The sequence below is a fragment of the Malurus melanocephalus genome, unplaced genomic scaffold (assembly GCF_030028575.1).
Source record: "Malurus melanocephalus ecotype Western Australia unplaced genomic scaffold, MMel_1.1 scaffold_254, whole genome shotgun sequence".
NCBI classification, from domain to species: Eukaryota; Metazoa; Chordata; class Aves; order Passeriformes; family Maluridae; genus Malurus; species Malurus melanocephalus.
The window spans coordinates 464,954-482,187 of NW_026623486.1; positions in this window are offsets into that span (position 1 = coordinate 464,954).

Here is a 17,234-nt window from a genome sequence, read left to right on the forward strand (position 1 = left end):
ACATGGAGTACTTGATCAAGACAGAAGTGAACACAGCTCACTCATATTTAAAACATTCTTTCATATATTTTTAATAAAATAACTGATACAAATTCAAAACCAACTTCATAAATCAAACATTATTCAATGTATGAGGCTTCAAGGTTTCCCCTGTTATGGCTGTGAGCGTGCCTGTCTCTGAGACAAGGGTTTTGCACTTGAATSCTTGAGGTTTTATGAAAGGTTTATTGGATTTCATAGTCCCTTAAGGGGAAACCCTTTAAATGTCTTTGCAATTATAAGTCTAATAACAATTTCAGCTCTTGGACAGAGCCTTGACTTGACAAAGATAAGGAACTGGAAGTTGCTCAGTCAATACAAAGCTATTAATCTCTGTCACCCCGCTGTCATTGTGGCTCAGGGAAACAATGTAGTTTCTTGACCTACGTGAAGCTGTGTAGTGATTTTATTCAGGATGTCAGCATTCATCAGCACAGATTTTGTCACACCCCAACTCACTTGAAGAGCTCCCAGTTCTTTATCTTGACTGCATTGACACYCTTCAGATACCAGCAGTTTGTTTCAGTCTCTGCTTATTATTATTATTTAGCACCTACTCATGTGTAAAAGCCTTCAAGAATAAWGTTTTGACTTGGAATGTAAGCAGTTTCATCCCTGCCTTCTGTGTCCTCAGAGGACAGTTTTAAGTTGCCAAATGCTATACGTGCTTGCATATTCAAATGAAGGTTAATTTTGTTCATCTTCAGTAAAATTAGATTAGTATTTTTCCTTAGTGGTGCGCTTTTTAATGTCATCCTTCTCTGATCTTGAAATAAAGTGTAAGAACACAGATCAAACTCTTTGCAAATTATCCTGCCAATGTTATCACAGGAATGCACAATTAGCGTGCATTTGTCTTAAACTAAATTTATCTTTCTTTCTTAGTTAGTGTACCCTTGCTGTAGGAGAAACTACAGCGCTGATTAGTTAATGAACCTATTCTAAAGTCCTTGTGAGCCATGAAAAGACCCCTCGCTTTCTCCTGGAAGACTTTGAGAAGACTGCAGGGATACTTTGTAGAGACTCCACTAAATATCACATGCAAACAGCAAAATTATGCAAAAAGTAAGCTAACCAGTTCATACAGAATGATAAGTACACTCAAACCTTTTATAAATATTTCCTAAGGGATTACTGAGTAATAAAAAGGTGTGCCACAAGAAAAGTTAAATAGATTACAAGTAATATAGGAATGATAATTAGATGGGTTATTTTAATTGCCAAACACCAACTTATGATATTATACTAAACAGAATATATGAACACTAGCAAAAYCTAGCAAATACTGGTAATCTCCTCAACAAAATAATTAGCAGTACAGTATTCTTGTACTACACTAAAYGTAAAGTTACTTCACTGACTTCAGCAAAACCATTCTAGAATTTCTCTGAATAAATTTTTTGAATATAAACTTTTGAATAGATTTTCAAATTAAAATTGCATTCTACCAAATTTGCATGTTGATAATTTATATTGTATAATTAATATGGATGATACAGTAAAATTGTAAGGGCATTTTGTTTCTGGGGATTGTTTTGTTTTGGGGCTTTTTCCAGTGACTATTTTGAATGCAAGGAACTACAAGRGAAAACTAATGAACCAAAAATAAAACAATCAATTGTATTTCTGTCAGACAGTCTAGGAGTTTTCTATCGGCCCTCTTTTCCTTTTTTTTTTTTAATTTCTTTTTCTTCACTCTTCAATTTGTCCCTTTATGATGTTCCCTTCTTTGTCCTACTACCCCTGTATTCTTACTCCTCCTTGCCCTTGCATCTGTTTCTACACTCCATCTGTTTTGCTGAACAGGTTGCAGAGCAAGTTATATAATAACTTTCAAATCYTCCTGCTGAAATTGGCTGCAACCAGCCTGCTGGTCTTATACTTGCTGAGTCAACCTGCTCTCTTAGATGTAGTCCTTCCAGGGTACAAGACTGACAGAGGCAGTGCTGCTTCAGCAAAGTCACCACGGATAAAGGTGAGAGTAGGCAGCCGCAAAAATAAGCTAAGAATTAGCTTCAAATGAAATTTTTGTCTTTTTCTCTGTGGGCTTCAGAGTATAAGAGAGTATAAAGGTTTTGAAGTTGTTTTATAATGTGGGTTCACCTGACTGAGGAAAGTAGTTCCATTACYTTCTTTTTTCACACTGGACATCCCTAAAAATCAACTCGTTCAGAAGACATTCTTTAATGTGTCTTCTGGTAGTCACAGAAATTGAAATGAATGGGAAACTGAATTAATGCATCATTTGTCTTAATCCTGTCAAGGCAAGAATCTATGAATCCTWGAAGTTCATAAAGCTGTTCCCAATAACAGAAGATTCCACCTACAGGTATAGTCGGAATTGTTCTTTTTTTTTTTCCTACTTTTTCCTCAAGGATATATTTTATATTAGACCTGTTACAAGTATCTTTCAGTGTATTTTCTTCCTCAGCTATCACTCTCAYACCTTTCAGTCTTTCTGTGGTCTTTATATTTTCCTCATTATCCCATTAATCACMTTTTCTGGCATTACAGCCATTACTAAGAAAGAATATAATATCTTACATATTGCAGATGTATTCAAAATTTCATAAATCTTTCAGCCAAAGTCCCTCTCCCTACTGTCTGCATGTGTGTATGTGCAGGTATTTATGCACACACATGAGCAGCATCTGTCACAAGAGATCCTCAGTTACTCAGGGCTGTTAACACATGATAACAAAAGCAACAACACAGAGGCTGACACCAATTATGGAGCCCAGGATTGCAGCATTCATTCTGATCTCTCAMACTATTTCATTAATAGTTGCTTATCAACACAAGCCAGTACTTTTCATCCTCCTGGGCCAGTGCCAGCACTACATTGCAGTCTGACCGWGTGTACTACAAAATGTGCACACTCTCTCATGCCCCGATACACTGTGCACAGCTGCCATCTCCTTTTAACCTCTCTCAATGCAAATTAGATGGGGTTGACAGGAGAGCGCAAACAGAGGAGGTAACATTTTTGTACAATAGGTGATCTCATTATTAATTTAGCATTTTCTTYTTCTTTCAATGTCTCCATTCTTGAATTCCCCTTAGTAGTTTCTTTCCAATACTTCACAAAATTATATTCTTGGATGTGCTCTAACATTATTTCACATCCTCACAACAAAGCACCTAAGGTTTTGGGTTTTGGGTTGGGTTTTTTTTCTATCTTTGTTCATTCTGCTATTCAGCATTGACTCCTATCCCATCTGACATGGCCAAAGCAGATTTATCCACAGTCTCTTAGACCTTCTGAGAAAGATACAGACAGTACCACATATGGTCCACCAGGGGCAAGGTGTGAATTTGTGGCTGCTGATGTTGCTTGAAGACAGTTGAGTTCATGGTAGGGGCGCAATTCCCCACCCAATCTAGCAGTGCCTGTTACCAAATCCATGGCCCATTTTCTGGACAGCTAGATGAGGCATCAAATATTTTCTCCTGACTGGCTTCTCTTCTTTCTCATCACTTTTATAACACTGAAAGATTTCATCTCATATGATAAATACAAATGCTCTTCCTTCCTTCAACCCACAGGATCTAAAGATTCTAAAGCAGTTTATATTTCGTGTGGTTTCACATCACTCTCCAGTTCCAATTTTTCTTAAAATGTCACTGGCTAATTTTTGCCTCATCATATAATAAATTTGAAATAACAACACTTCAACCTTAATATATGGTGATACTTCTTTCACTCTCTTTACTAAGAAATTAATCCTTCTGCTTCAATTTTATCTTGCTGGATGATAATATRTTTGTAGTGACTAAATAATTAGTGTCTGTGAAACTCTTCTAGTATCTAGAGGCAGTATTGTATCTGAAATACTATACAAAATCTATATGCTAACAGTACTTTTGTTTAGGTATGTCAGATTTAAAAAATCAACAATATGTCACAACTTAAGTAAAAATAGGCCTGTATGATAATCTGCAAATGACACAGTTCAGAAGAYAGTCAAATATTCATGTGATTAAAGACAGAAGTTTTCTGATCTGACACAAAGAAATTCTCTTTGTGTAAATGGCTGTTTACTCTCACAGCCTCCCTGGCTAGATCATATTTAAGTGAAAAATGCTTTAAGAGCACAGTCTCCATAAAACCATAATATCTGATCCTTTACATTTGAGTATATGTTAGTGACTCTGGCACTATAAATTTTCACTGTATAACTATTTACATTTATAAGTTATGTCGCAAAAGTGAGATTGCACTGTAAACCCTTCTCCTTTGCAATGAATAAAACAGAGGCATGTCCAGAAATGCTTCCTGAGCTGCAGAAGCTGTAAATCAGTGGAATTGCAGCATGTGGAACGATGTACCTCTCCCAAAATGCTTTCAAAAAAAAAAAAAAAGTTCCATCTGCCTGATACTTGTTAATAAATGGGATCAGATTTAAATGTATTTTAAAATAATTGAGACTGTATTATACAGAAAGATTTTGTAAGTCAAAGTATTTTCWTTTTTTGGCATGATTGTTACAAATCAACATTTCCAGGAATGTTTTCTTTTGCCAAGAATTCTGATGAAATGCTACTTGCCATTACATTGAAATTTGCTTTAAGAGAGTACAATAGTTATTAGTGATTTATAGTGAAGCAAAGAAGAATCAAGCCAAACATTTCTCATTAAATCTCCAGTTTGCTTTGACTGTGCCTCACTTCATCATTTTGAATAACACTTCTCAGGAGAATTCACAAATCAGTATTTATGCTAATTATTTTCAAGATTTTTTWAAAAAAAACTTGCAGTCAGTGCATTGAGTAATGAAAGAGGAGTTGAAAAATGCAGTGTTTTATCTACAAGATGGCTCAGTAGAATAGCAGCACAGCAAACATTTGCTTGACAAAAGGCTGGGGCAGTTCCAATGCTCATTCACTGGATGTTTGAAGCACCAGGGGATGAAAATTTTGCTTTGTGAAATCAGAATTAAGACTGAAATTTAGTGAGCTCTCATCTTCAACATATGTTTATGAAAAACAAACAAACAAAAACAAACCCCTCCCCCGAAAATATTATTTACTTTAAATGACATTCTGGAACAAGACCTTGGTTTTAGGAAGCATTTCAAATGCAACAGAACCATGTAAACTAGAACAGTACAATTTTCATGTGYTTGTATTTTGGTTTTTGCTCTCAGGTGAGCAGATTCCTATGCAATGCCTTAAATAAGTCTTTTGTTCTCTATCTCAACAAAATCACAAATGCAAAAAGAAATTGTATTTCCTAATATATATCTGAATTTGGGGAAATAATATTCTTCTAATGAAATCTGAAAGGARTTCTATCTCACTTAAAGCAATTTTAAGTGTGTAGATTTGGTAGGAATTGTCCATTTACTGTGTAGTGAAAGCTAAGTGAAAAAGTCAACTCCGTGATGTTGTTTTCATTATCTCTGGTAGGCTGGAATCCAAACCCTTCACTTTAAAGGTAACTATGACTTTTGAGCTAGGCAGTCCTAACAAACATGCAACACTTTATTCCTTTCCCCAGTGAAACTCTAATTATTRCTCCTTACGAACTGCAGTAGCTCAGGGGAGAGTAATGAAGTAATGTGTGTTTTTGCATAAATCAGGACTAGAATGAGAGATCTGTCCTGTCAGAACACACTGAAGGCCAATATCTAGTTTCTATTGGTAAAGAGATGTATTTGCAACAATCTTGGTCGGATAAAAATTTCAAGGGAAGSAGTAACTTGGCAAGGAATAAGTAGAATTCTGCTATGTTGAAGTTTTGAATTTCTAGATTTGTAATGCTCTCATAAACTGGAGTGTATTTGGGTTTATTTATTCACAAACCATGGTGTGTTACAAGGCAGATTTGATCTCATCCACGGAGGAACCCTTCCAGTGTGAAAAACTATTATCCATTAATTGCCCTTATACAGCTGCTGGAAGAATTTTGTTTTCATCTCATGTCTTCTTATTCACTTTTCTGCAGATCTGGGGGTGCAATAACCATAAAATGATCCGAGTGTCTCATTACTGTACTACTACTGGAATGTCATATGACTGTTTAGGTTCAGATTGCTACTTGACCACTTTGGGTCTGGAAGTTGTTGCTATGAACAGCAATGTATTTTTCCATTTATACACAGAAAACACCAACACTGGAGTCTTTTATCATAGGAATGAAAAAAAAAGGTCTTAAAAATTAGTGAAGGTGGCCAGGCATGGAAAGTTCCTTATTTGAAACAGAAGTTACCTACACAACAAGCCAAGATCAGGAACATAAAACGTATAATTAAAATTCTGAACAGAATAACAGAGTGCCCTGATTATACAGGACCAATGAAAAATGGGAAAAGCATTTGAAATCTTTCAAGCAGACAAGGCAGTGATGCTCCACAAAAGGAAGGGGGAAGGTCATATTACGTTAACTTTAAAATAAAGAAACGAGAGTTCAAACACTGCATTCTAACTCTGGCAGCACACTACAGAGGTTGGAATTATTTAGCCCATTTTGGAAGCTAGTGATTTCTTCTCTCAAAGACTCTCTTTGTTTTCAGTTCTTAGAATATGCACACTTTATGAAGAACTTCAGACAGGAACTACAACAGATTCATCTCCTTTCTCCTCTGTCTGATCTCTCCACTATTACCTTYGAACTCTGGGTAAACTGCATTTGATTTCTAGTTGCATACCTATTACATCTTCATATGGCCTCTGACAGGGCAATTGTTTGGAAATCAGAYGTTTATAAAAGAAAGAAATTTTACTCTTTAAAAAGACCAAGAAAAATCTCACATTAAATACAAATCTGTGATAGAAATCTGTTTTGAAGAATTGTGAAAGGAAGAAAAGAAAACTGGTGGTATTTAAAACACTAAAAGCAGTTGTACCTGTCATCCAAAATGCCATTAACACAGAATTCAACAAAAAGATCAGTTAGAATGAAGACTGCAGCATTCACTACCAAACCCTTTTCTAAATGGGAAGCCTATTGGTATGCTCTTAGTCTGCACACATTTTATTGTGGTATTCATAAAGACTAAGGGAATTTGAATTTACTCTAGAGGTGATTGACTATAATTCTGCAACTACACTTACACCAGCTTTAACCAGGTCCTGTTTTAATACACAAAAATCATAATGAAGCAATTACAAGCATCTCACAAAAAGGCCAGGAAATGACAGCAGGAGTCACTCCCTACTTTATTCCAAGAAGCACACACTTAAAAAACTCCACACACATCATTACAAACTCTGCTAAAGGCCAAGTACAACTCTCAACCTGACCTGTTCCCCTAAAAGTAATGGTCTGTTCCACAAGATACCTTAAGGTTTGCTTTAATGAATTTGTTGTATGTTACAGTTTTTTTCTTTCCTCCTCCAGTGTATTTTTTCCCTAGGGTTAATTTGCTATTATTAACTGGGATAAAGTATAAAGAACAGGAAGAAGAGGTAAAAGTTTACAAGAGAACATCAGTGTAAATGCTGAATGTAAATGAGAACAAAGGTCTGTGTGCTAAGACATGTAGACAGARAAAAAAAGCTAAATACCAGAACAGAGTTGCTGTTAACGGAATAGAGTTCAATTCTCCCTGGTAGACAATGTTATCTAACAGTTATTTATTTGTCAATTGTTTGCAGACATGTTTTCAGCTTTTAGGTTAATTATCAAATTCCCAGCTCCTGCTGATTTTCTTCAAGAACACTCCCACATATTGTGCCTTGTGTACCAAAGATACACTTGTTTAAGAAACATAACATATATAAGCAATACCTTTCAAAAATATGTCAATAATGAAAAAACWAAGTACCAATGAAAAATTTCAACCAGAGGCAAATTTATGGTAACTCATATGAAAAATGTATAAACAAACAACACCACAACTGTACATAAAGAAATTAAATAAATAGCACCATAAAAATTTCCTTCTGATGGGCAGAATTTGTTTTAAAGAAAAACATCTTTTCCACAGATATTATTGAATCTATATAAAAGTGACAAAATTTCAGTCTCTGGAACCATTACAGACATTAAGATTATAATYAATTTCTGTTTAAAAACCCTCCACACAAGTTTTCTCTACATCAAGGCACTGTCTGTAAATAACTGAAACTAGCTGATTCACCAAAGGTCTTTTGTTATGGTAGTTCCCARGTTTGCTGTTCTGACAACAGAGATGAGTCTTTCACTGAAGGTTCAAAGACAGTAATGGGAGTAATATAAATAACAGGTATGAAAATGACAATTAGGAGGAGCGGTACAAGCAGTAAAGGGACTGTCAAAGTCGAGTCAGGAAAGTAAAAACAGGTTGTAAAAGGAGTAATGTCTGTAACATTCATGAACATGTTCTAACTGCCTCTAATTCCAACAGCTCAGCTGGGGACTCTGCTTTAAGGGAGGCAGAGTCATTGAAAGTCAGGAACAGAGMACACCAAATTCCACATTTGATGGGTTCATCCATTGCAGGGCTGTAATGAGGCAGCTTTACATTAGCTCAGGTGTGTTTACAGTCACACATCTCAGCTGCCTGAGAGGATGCCTGTAAATTCTGGTGGAACTATTGCCAATCACCATGTCATAAGTGAATGTCATAAATGGGGTGGTAACGACCTCAGAGTCCTGAAGCTGGCCACGATCTAGATAGGAATCAAGCACCAGTGCCTGACTAAAAAAAAAAAAAATAAATAAAAAAATAAAATCTATAGGTAATTACATCCTCAAAGATGTGAGTGTTTCAAACTCACACCTGAAATGAAGCCTCTTTTKCATTTACAAGCAGCTGTAGACAGACCTACAGATAGCAAGAACGATTTCTTTACTAAAAAGATTGTCAAGAATTGGAACAGGCTGCCCAGGGAAGTGGTGGAATCCCCACCCCTGGAGATATTTAAAAAGATGTGTTAAAAGTTAAGCAGTGAGGCAATATTTCTCACTCATTAAAGTCACACCAGCAGATAATCTGGCAGTCAGTACCCATGATCCCCCCTGCAAAGTGAGTGGGACAAAGCCTGGGAAATACTTCTAAGAAAATGAGTGCTAATTAATAATATTAGGACACCTCCCTGCTTTTATGTTCATTCAAACCGCTTACTCTAATTGCTTCGAGTTTTACCTTACAATGGCAAAAGGTAAACAGAAAAGAGTTATATACTCAAATATGCCTTCCTTTTTCCTTCTGTTCTCTAAAGATGCACAGCCCTGAATCTTGCAGGCTACCATAAAGGCTTTCTCTGCCCTCGAACCTGGATTATTTGAGTAGTCTATTAGCCACTTAATTTCAGGAGCATGTGACCTTCCATGGGGATTTTGATGTGAGCAGCATACAGGCAGATGCCTGGGGTAGTCACAGTGCCACCAGTGCCTGGCAGCTTGGTTCATTATAGCAGTGAGCTAGTGAGCTATAATTTAAAGGGTCAAAAGCCTTCTGTTATTTTCTTATGAGGCTTTTCTCTTTTGATGACTGTGCTAACAGACCCTGTTCTATTTATTCATTGAAATTTATGTTTATATTCCATGTGAGATGCTCGTCTATCTGCCAACCTGTGTCAGCAAAATTATAAACCTGTCAGAGACACTGTATTTTAGTAGTAACCTACATTGGCTGTAAAAAACAAATGCAAATGTTCAGACAATTACTTATATGCAATGAAAATAGCACTTTCCAACAAATAATGCTGCCAAATAAAATACTGACACTACTCATCTTTAAAACAATGAATTTATACCCTATTCTTTGAATCGKGTTAAGTTTTTTGAAAGGCTTTATTTCATTTACTACCTTAAGAAAATTGCAGGCATTTCAGATACATTCAGAATGTGGTTAAACATAGAAGTGCCAAACAWCCTTCCTGAGGCATTTTGCAAAGCTGAGCTGAAATTCAGTACAGTTGACTGAATTCAACCATACAAAAGTTATCTCCCCTAGCCCATAGGTATCAACACTCTTGGAACCTCAATGTCAGTATGTAGGTAGATATTTGCATATTTACATTATAAAAATGCTTACTTCTGCTCAAGCAGCATTTTTGCCATATAGAGTTAATTCCTTGGCTTTTCATCTTCATGGATTATATTATTCACTTCATAGAATTAATTCAAGTTAATTAACATTAACAGTTTAATACTTGGTGGGTAGGAGGGTGGACCACTGAGTCCATACACAGCCTTAGTGAAGAAAATTATCTCAGAACCTAATGTCTTGGTTTTAACCTTGTTTTTAAAAGTGGAGATGTACTAAAATTTATGACTTAATGCCTCCAAGAGTTCTGCAGCAATCTTATTGGACAGCAGATTTACAAACGTTTTTTACTCTTTGCTAAACCTTTACAATGCATGTTGCCATATTATCATCAAATAAGAGATTGCAGGAGGTTATCTGCTGTGTTTTCTTGCCCCAAGGTTTTATGGCAGTGTGCTTTTTGCCAGACTACTGTGTGTGATGCACAAGAACCAATTAGTGTCCACGGCTTTAAATTAGTTATAAAATTAATCACAGCATATTAGAACCATAAAACAGCACTTGTAATAYGTTCTCATTTTATAGATAAGCTAAATTAGCGTAGCCATTGCAAATTAGCTCTATTTCAGGAGTTATAAAGACAAACAGATCCCATCCTTCAGCCTCTGTATGTATGAGGATTATGAAGGATTTGATTCATAATAGCCAGCCTAATTCTATTTACACATTCAGGGCTTTCTTTGATAGTAGCTCAAATTTCCACTCAAGAAATATGTAAGATGTTTAAATGTATAAATTCTACCTCTTCTGTCTGTTAAACTTTACAAAGTGATATAAAAATCATATTTGGTTTTAAAGAAGAGGTTAATGTTAAATCCAGGTACTTATTTTTTAAATAGCATGCATTGAAGATGAAAATTTAACATCTTGTCTTTCTCTTTAGATACTTCATATTCTCCTAGTTAAGATGTATTTTGTAACTGAAAAAAATTTCCAATTGAAAGTTTCTTCTCAAGGAGGATATTCACAGTAAGTAAGCTACTTCCTAGTTTTAAGTTTTTATTAAAAACCTTTTAAAAGGTTGTAGCCTCTATTGTAGTGAAAWTTATTTTTAAAAATACAAATTTCCCATAAATAATGTTTGCATTCTTACCTAGCAGCTTCAGAAATACAAAWTTTTTAATTTAACCACGACGGAGTCAATGTTTTTCCAATAGAACTTCTACTGGTGGTATCCAGGTCTCACTAATGACAAAGATTATCTGGAAGGAGCAAAAGCAATACAGAAACTTGAGCAGAAATAGAGAAGGAGGTCCAGAGTCTCCCTACTTTATCTGTAAATAGATGTGTGCATAATTATTCTTACATAATCTCCTTGAGTCTCATTTGTCCCAATACTCATGAGTTTCTCGGTAGTTTGAGGTGTCCTCATGTGAGTGAGAGAATAATGAAAGAACGGGAGAATGAATTTCACCCACCCCAAAAAATCTGAGGAAAGTTCTCTATGAGCTTTCACTCCATTCTYGGGTTTAGATATTTATACTTCAGAGAAAGAAGTTCTATTACATCTACACAGTTGCAGACAAATTTTAAAAAGACCTAAGCATGCTGAGGGGCAAAGGCTTTTAAAACTTTGGTCTTAGGTGTCACAATGGGAACTATGCAGGTGAGTGTATTTGGAAACCAGGTCCTGATATATGTGCCCTAGTTGGAGTTGAGGTCTTTTAAAATTCTGTCTCCAGCAACAAATGCTCGAAAATAAGTCTTTGGACTTTCAAGGTTTATTTTTATTTAATAGGTTCTTTTCAAAGGTTCTGAGCATCTACAGTTTTGTTCAAGTTCATATGATCACTGAATACTCAGCCTGTATAAATTACAGGCCTATCCTCATTTCTAGATATTCTGGTTATTTCTTATAGGAAAACTATGAAATCTGCTTTTCATATCCATTTCTCAGTCACAATCTTCGACAGTGTAGCTTCAAACTAATTTCTCTGGTCCTTTTAGCAGCTAAACATTGGCCAAATTACTTGTGCATACTCATTATAACGACATTCTAAATTATATAATATGCTCCAGAAAAGCTTTTGACAAGATAGACAGCCAAGGGACTGAAAGGTGATGCTCTTTTGCCATTTCTGAGTGATGTGGCTGCCAAAACTCGTGGACTTGAGGTTTAACCTTGCACAGACAGTGATCTATCTTCATGAAAACTGACTGTCACATGCACATGCCTCAATTTCACAGAGGAAGCACTGGAACTGTAAAACAAGAGAACCTTGGACATCGCTAAAGAGAAAAAATGTGTAAAGCTTTCAGGGCCTCACCAACAGCTAAAATTAACTCTGAATCACCCATGTGGATATATTCTGATRCAAACAAATTTGCCACAAGCCATAGCAATTACAATCTCCCATGGCCAGCACAACTGCAAATGAAAGTGTCTTTCTCTTACTAGACCYAAAAAGCTGCTAACTCTTCATTAGCACAGAACCACTTTTTCTCTGCAAGGACAGAACAAGTTGCCACGCCAAACACCGTTTGAAAGGATAAGAAAGCATTCAGCATAACAAAGCATGCATTTTTAAAGGAGGTCAGTATCATTTAATGCCACTGTTCTRTGTTGAGCAAATCTCTCTCTTCATTCTTCCATCCCCCTCACAGAAAATATAAACAACCATTAGGAGCCAGAAGGGCTAAGGGAAATGCAGAGTTTTAATTGCTTTGCCTTGGGAATGTTGCAGAAGTTGGTCTTGCACAATGAATACTCTGACAGCTCAAACAGAGATTTATCTATGGAATTAGAACTGCTTTAAAAAGAACACACATGAACCTGACAGAAAGTACTGACTGAAGACAGTATCAGCTTATTAAACAATATAAATGAAGGAAGGTTGCACTCACAGCTGATTTGCTGCGTCCATCTGGGACCCTTTTAGGCTGACAAGAGTAGAATATTATTGAGTGATAGAATTCGGGAGGAATTTGGAGGAATGCAAGGAGAATCATTACTGCTCTGTACAGAAAATAAATGTATTCATTACTAGAGTCTTTCCTTTATTAACCCATTGAGAGCAAACAACCAGCACAATGTTTGTAATTAGGTATTTTTAACTGGAGAAAATGCAAAGCTGATCATTTATTGCCCAGTTACAAGCAGTAATCTTAATATTGGAGTCAGAGCAAGGATGGCAAAGGCTGTTAATACTGTATGCACAGTACCTAAAACAATAGGGGATCACTGCTTAGACATTAAGCAATTAACACAATCAATAGTAACTACCTGGTTTTTATTTCACCAGTTTTAAAATACAGGAGTGACTGCTACACATACCACAGAGTGTAAAACACTCCATTTTACACAGCTCTATAAAAATACGTGTAAGGGAGGGAACATTTTCCCACTTTCTAAATATTTCATGGCAAGTCACGTTATTTTAAAGGACCTTCCTATTTAAATAAAATCTTTGCACAAAATTTTCTGGATTTAGTTTGAATTTAAAAAAATAAGAGCTATAACTGTCAAGGCTTATGTGAGAAAGCTAGAGGAAATTATTTATAGGTTGCTGGTTTGGGGTTTTTAATAGGTTCATTATTTCAAACTAACCTCATGATATTTACACATTAAAACTATGCAATACTGCTTCTTAAGGGCTTGTTTTAGATATTAGTACAGTAATAGGAGGATATGACCAAGCTACCAATAAGGTCAAGAAAAATGCTTGTATTTAATTACACACCTTAAATTAAATTTTAAATCTATTGATTTAGGGGGGAAATCTATCATTCTCTTATTTGTCACAGATTTCCTATCAGCTACCACTCCTTTGATTTTAAAAAAATTATGTGTCTATACTGTAAACATACAGATTTCTCACATCATTACAGCTAGACACATCAGAGAAGTTAAAGATTTTAAGGAAATTTTCTAAGTATAAAGGAATTGCTCTGATTTTGTAGAAGGAGCAAAGTTCAGTGTCTGCAGTGACAACACGGCTAGAGAAACACTCACTTTGTGAGGTGGTAGGATTAGGCACGGGAACCCTGAATATCACAATGATTCAGCTCCAAAACATTGCACAGGCAACAYGCATAAAGTAATTTACTTGACATTAGAAACCAGATTGGGAATAGTGCTCAGATTACCCAGGTCCCCTGACAATTCCTTAATCACAGATCATTCTCCCTCTCATCAATGCTAATGTCTGTTTCAGGGAGGTGGTTTCAGGACATAACTCATTATTATAAAATTTAAAACTGTGTAAGCATCCAAAGGCCACCTCTACAAACATTTGTATTTATACACCACCTAAGTACATCTAATTACCATGCTATGTAACAGYACTTGGTATTCAGTCATAGCCCAGGAAGAAATACTCCTGTGCTCTGCTCCACTAAATATCTACCTGCCTGCTTGTTCCAACCCTGCAAATTAGGAAGGAACCTACAAACTGCTACAACYAGTTCCTCAGAGAAAGCAGCTGTGTTCCCACCGCATTTCCAAAACAAGCAAGTGMAATGTTATTACTGTGATTAAGGAAAATTAATTCTAGATTAGGCCAAGACACRGCAATAAATTCCATCCTTACCTTTCAAATTGCCCACTATCTTTATTAATTTTCTATTTATGTCCATGGACTGTTTTGGTAGACATGATGTGATCTAACTGAAAGGAAGAAATATTGGTTTGACTGTCTATATTATGTTTACTCTAAAACAMCCTTTGTTTTTCCCCTGATTTAAAAAGTCAGCATTACATTTAAGATAACACCTCATATTCAAAAATACTCTTTGCTCATCACTATTAGGCCAAGGAAGTAATGCAACAAATGCAATAACTGCCCATGCATGTGAGAACTTCCAGTGCTTGAACTTGAACACACAGAAGGCACCAAATTTTTAACCCCATCTTTTATGTCTTTCATGTATAAAAAAAAGCAGCTTCACACTTGATGAAAGGAAATACATTTGCAAAATAATTTGTTTAGTCCTTTGGACCATTTTATTTCCCTTCCTTTTACTCATCTCTCATTTTTTATTTTTCAAGAGAAACTCAGGATTTATTATGGCAGCTTTGTATGCCTGCAATGAAACTGTCACCATATCTGTTATTCTTAGGTCCACCAAACAAAGTAAAATCACAGAATAATTTAAATCACAGTCTTTAGATGGAAAAAAAAAAAGGAAATAGTTCTCTTCAAGACAAGTGTGACAAAAAAGCCTAGATTTTAGTGGGAAAAATCCAATCCAAGAAAAAGTAAAATTTTCATTGAMGAGTGTGCTGAGGCTATGCTGCTTCTTATTTTTGAGGACAGAAGCATATCCAGAGCACATACATTTTCTTTCTCATTATTTAATTATCTGAACCAATGTTATTTTGACCGAGTTTTGAACTCTGGCATTCCTCCACTCCTGGAAGCCATGGTCTGTTGTCTCTCACACAGATCAGTGCATGAACTGCTTGGGTCTGRTGATATGAAAGCATTTCTGTCCTGCTTACAGTTCGCACAGAGTTTTATGCCTGCTTTACAGGGATCAAACAAATTAACTGAGGGAAACTGTGCTGGATCAGGCCTCATGTAGCTGCAGCCCTTTTGGTCACACAGCAGAAGCCCATGCTGAACTAGGGTCTGAATTTGCAGAACTGYAAGTGTTCCCATAGCAAGTTTTAARTCTTGAATTCAGCAATAGTGTTTACAGCCCATTAACATTTAAAGCTCTCCATTGTTCATGCTGTTAAATGTTGTTTATCTAGTCAGCTCAGTTCATCTTTTCCTGTGTGGTACCACTCCCTTATACCACTWTTTTTGGTTATTATAACATGAACCAGACCAGGAAAACTCCCCAGTCTAAATAACTTTCAGGTGGACTCCTCCCTTGGTTACAATGCAGACCAGTTTCCAAACCCAAACAGGGATGTTGATGCTACCATGAACTATCAGAGGCAGTAGGTGGGTGGAACTGATCACTAAGGATTAGGGGCACTGCATTTTCTGAAGCAATAGCAAGAGTTTGTGCAGGCCTACGTGATTTGTAGAACTACCACGCTATACTGCCAGATATATGACTACCACATTTGAACTCAAAAGGAGTGCAGGYAGTGCTCAGACACAGAGGAACACACCTATAAATTTATTCAAMTCAAATATCACTTACACTGGAATCTTGGCAGAAAGCTGCTCATGTTCTTGCATATAATAATGAGAACTTTTAATGGACTCAAATATTCAAAAAATTTATTCAGTCTCATCTAGAAAAAATAAAAAAGATTACTGTGGAGAACCACCTTGTATCTGGGTTATTAACTCAGTGACTCAGGAGGAATAGTGCCATCTACTGAATTAACTATAGTGCTTAAAACATGACCGAACAAAATCATCTCTCATCTGCTGRTTATTGTACATGGATATTTGTCCAGTTAGTTTAATAGAAAATTGTAGTGCAGACACTCCAAACCACTTGGCACCTACTGTTTTCCCTTTATCAAGTGCATTTCAAAAGCTTATTCACAAAACAAAAGAAATAAAGTTTTTTTTCCCCAATATGTTTGCAATGATACTTCCAAGAACCTACATGGGCACAGAGTACTTGAAACAGTCCAGATGGGAAGTAACTGTTGGCTGCTAAAGGTTACAAGAAAATAGAAGCCTGGAGCACACCAGCAATGAGACAAATCAGGAAGAAAATAAATCTATGTTTACTGTTTCTGCAAATATCCAAGGAAATCCAAAATCCAGCAGTGAAAGCATATGGCATTAAAAGAAACATGATGGAAGAGATTACCATGGGTTCACATCACCAACAAAACATCTAACATGCAAAAGGTATATTTTAAAATAACTGAAAGAATGAGTGGGATGGAAAGAAGTTTTGGTGATATTAAAAAAACAGACTGCGATAAACAAGATGAGGTTTAATCGCATGAATCTTAAGTAATCACTGAAAAACTATGTCTGTCTATGACTTCCACTAAAAATTCAGTCAAGGATTTCCTTCAGGAAAGGAGGAGAGGTTAAAGATTCACCATCAAAATAAATATTGTGCATCAAGATGATGGGTGAATATGGACAAAATGTTGATAAGCTATTATGGACTTTGTAAACCAAAATAATACTGATAGGTCAAATGATACTTATGCATATAAATGAAGTATATACAAATATTTCATCATCAGTCATGTCAGGAGGGAATTTAAAGAATTGACAGCCATAAAAATTGTCCAATGACTGAGGAAATGTGCACATAACTAAATMTTTCACTTGGTTTAGCAACCAATAT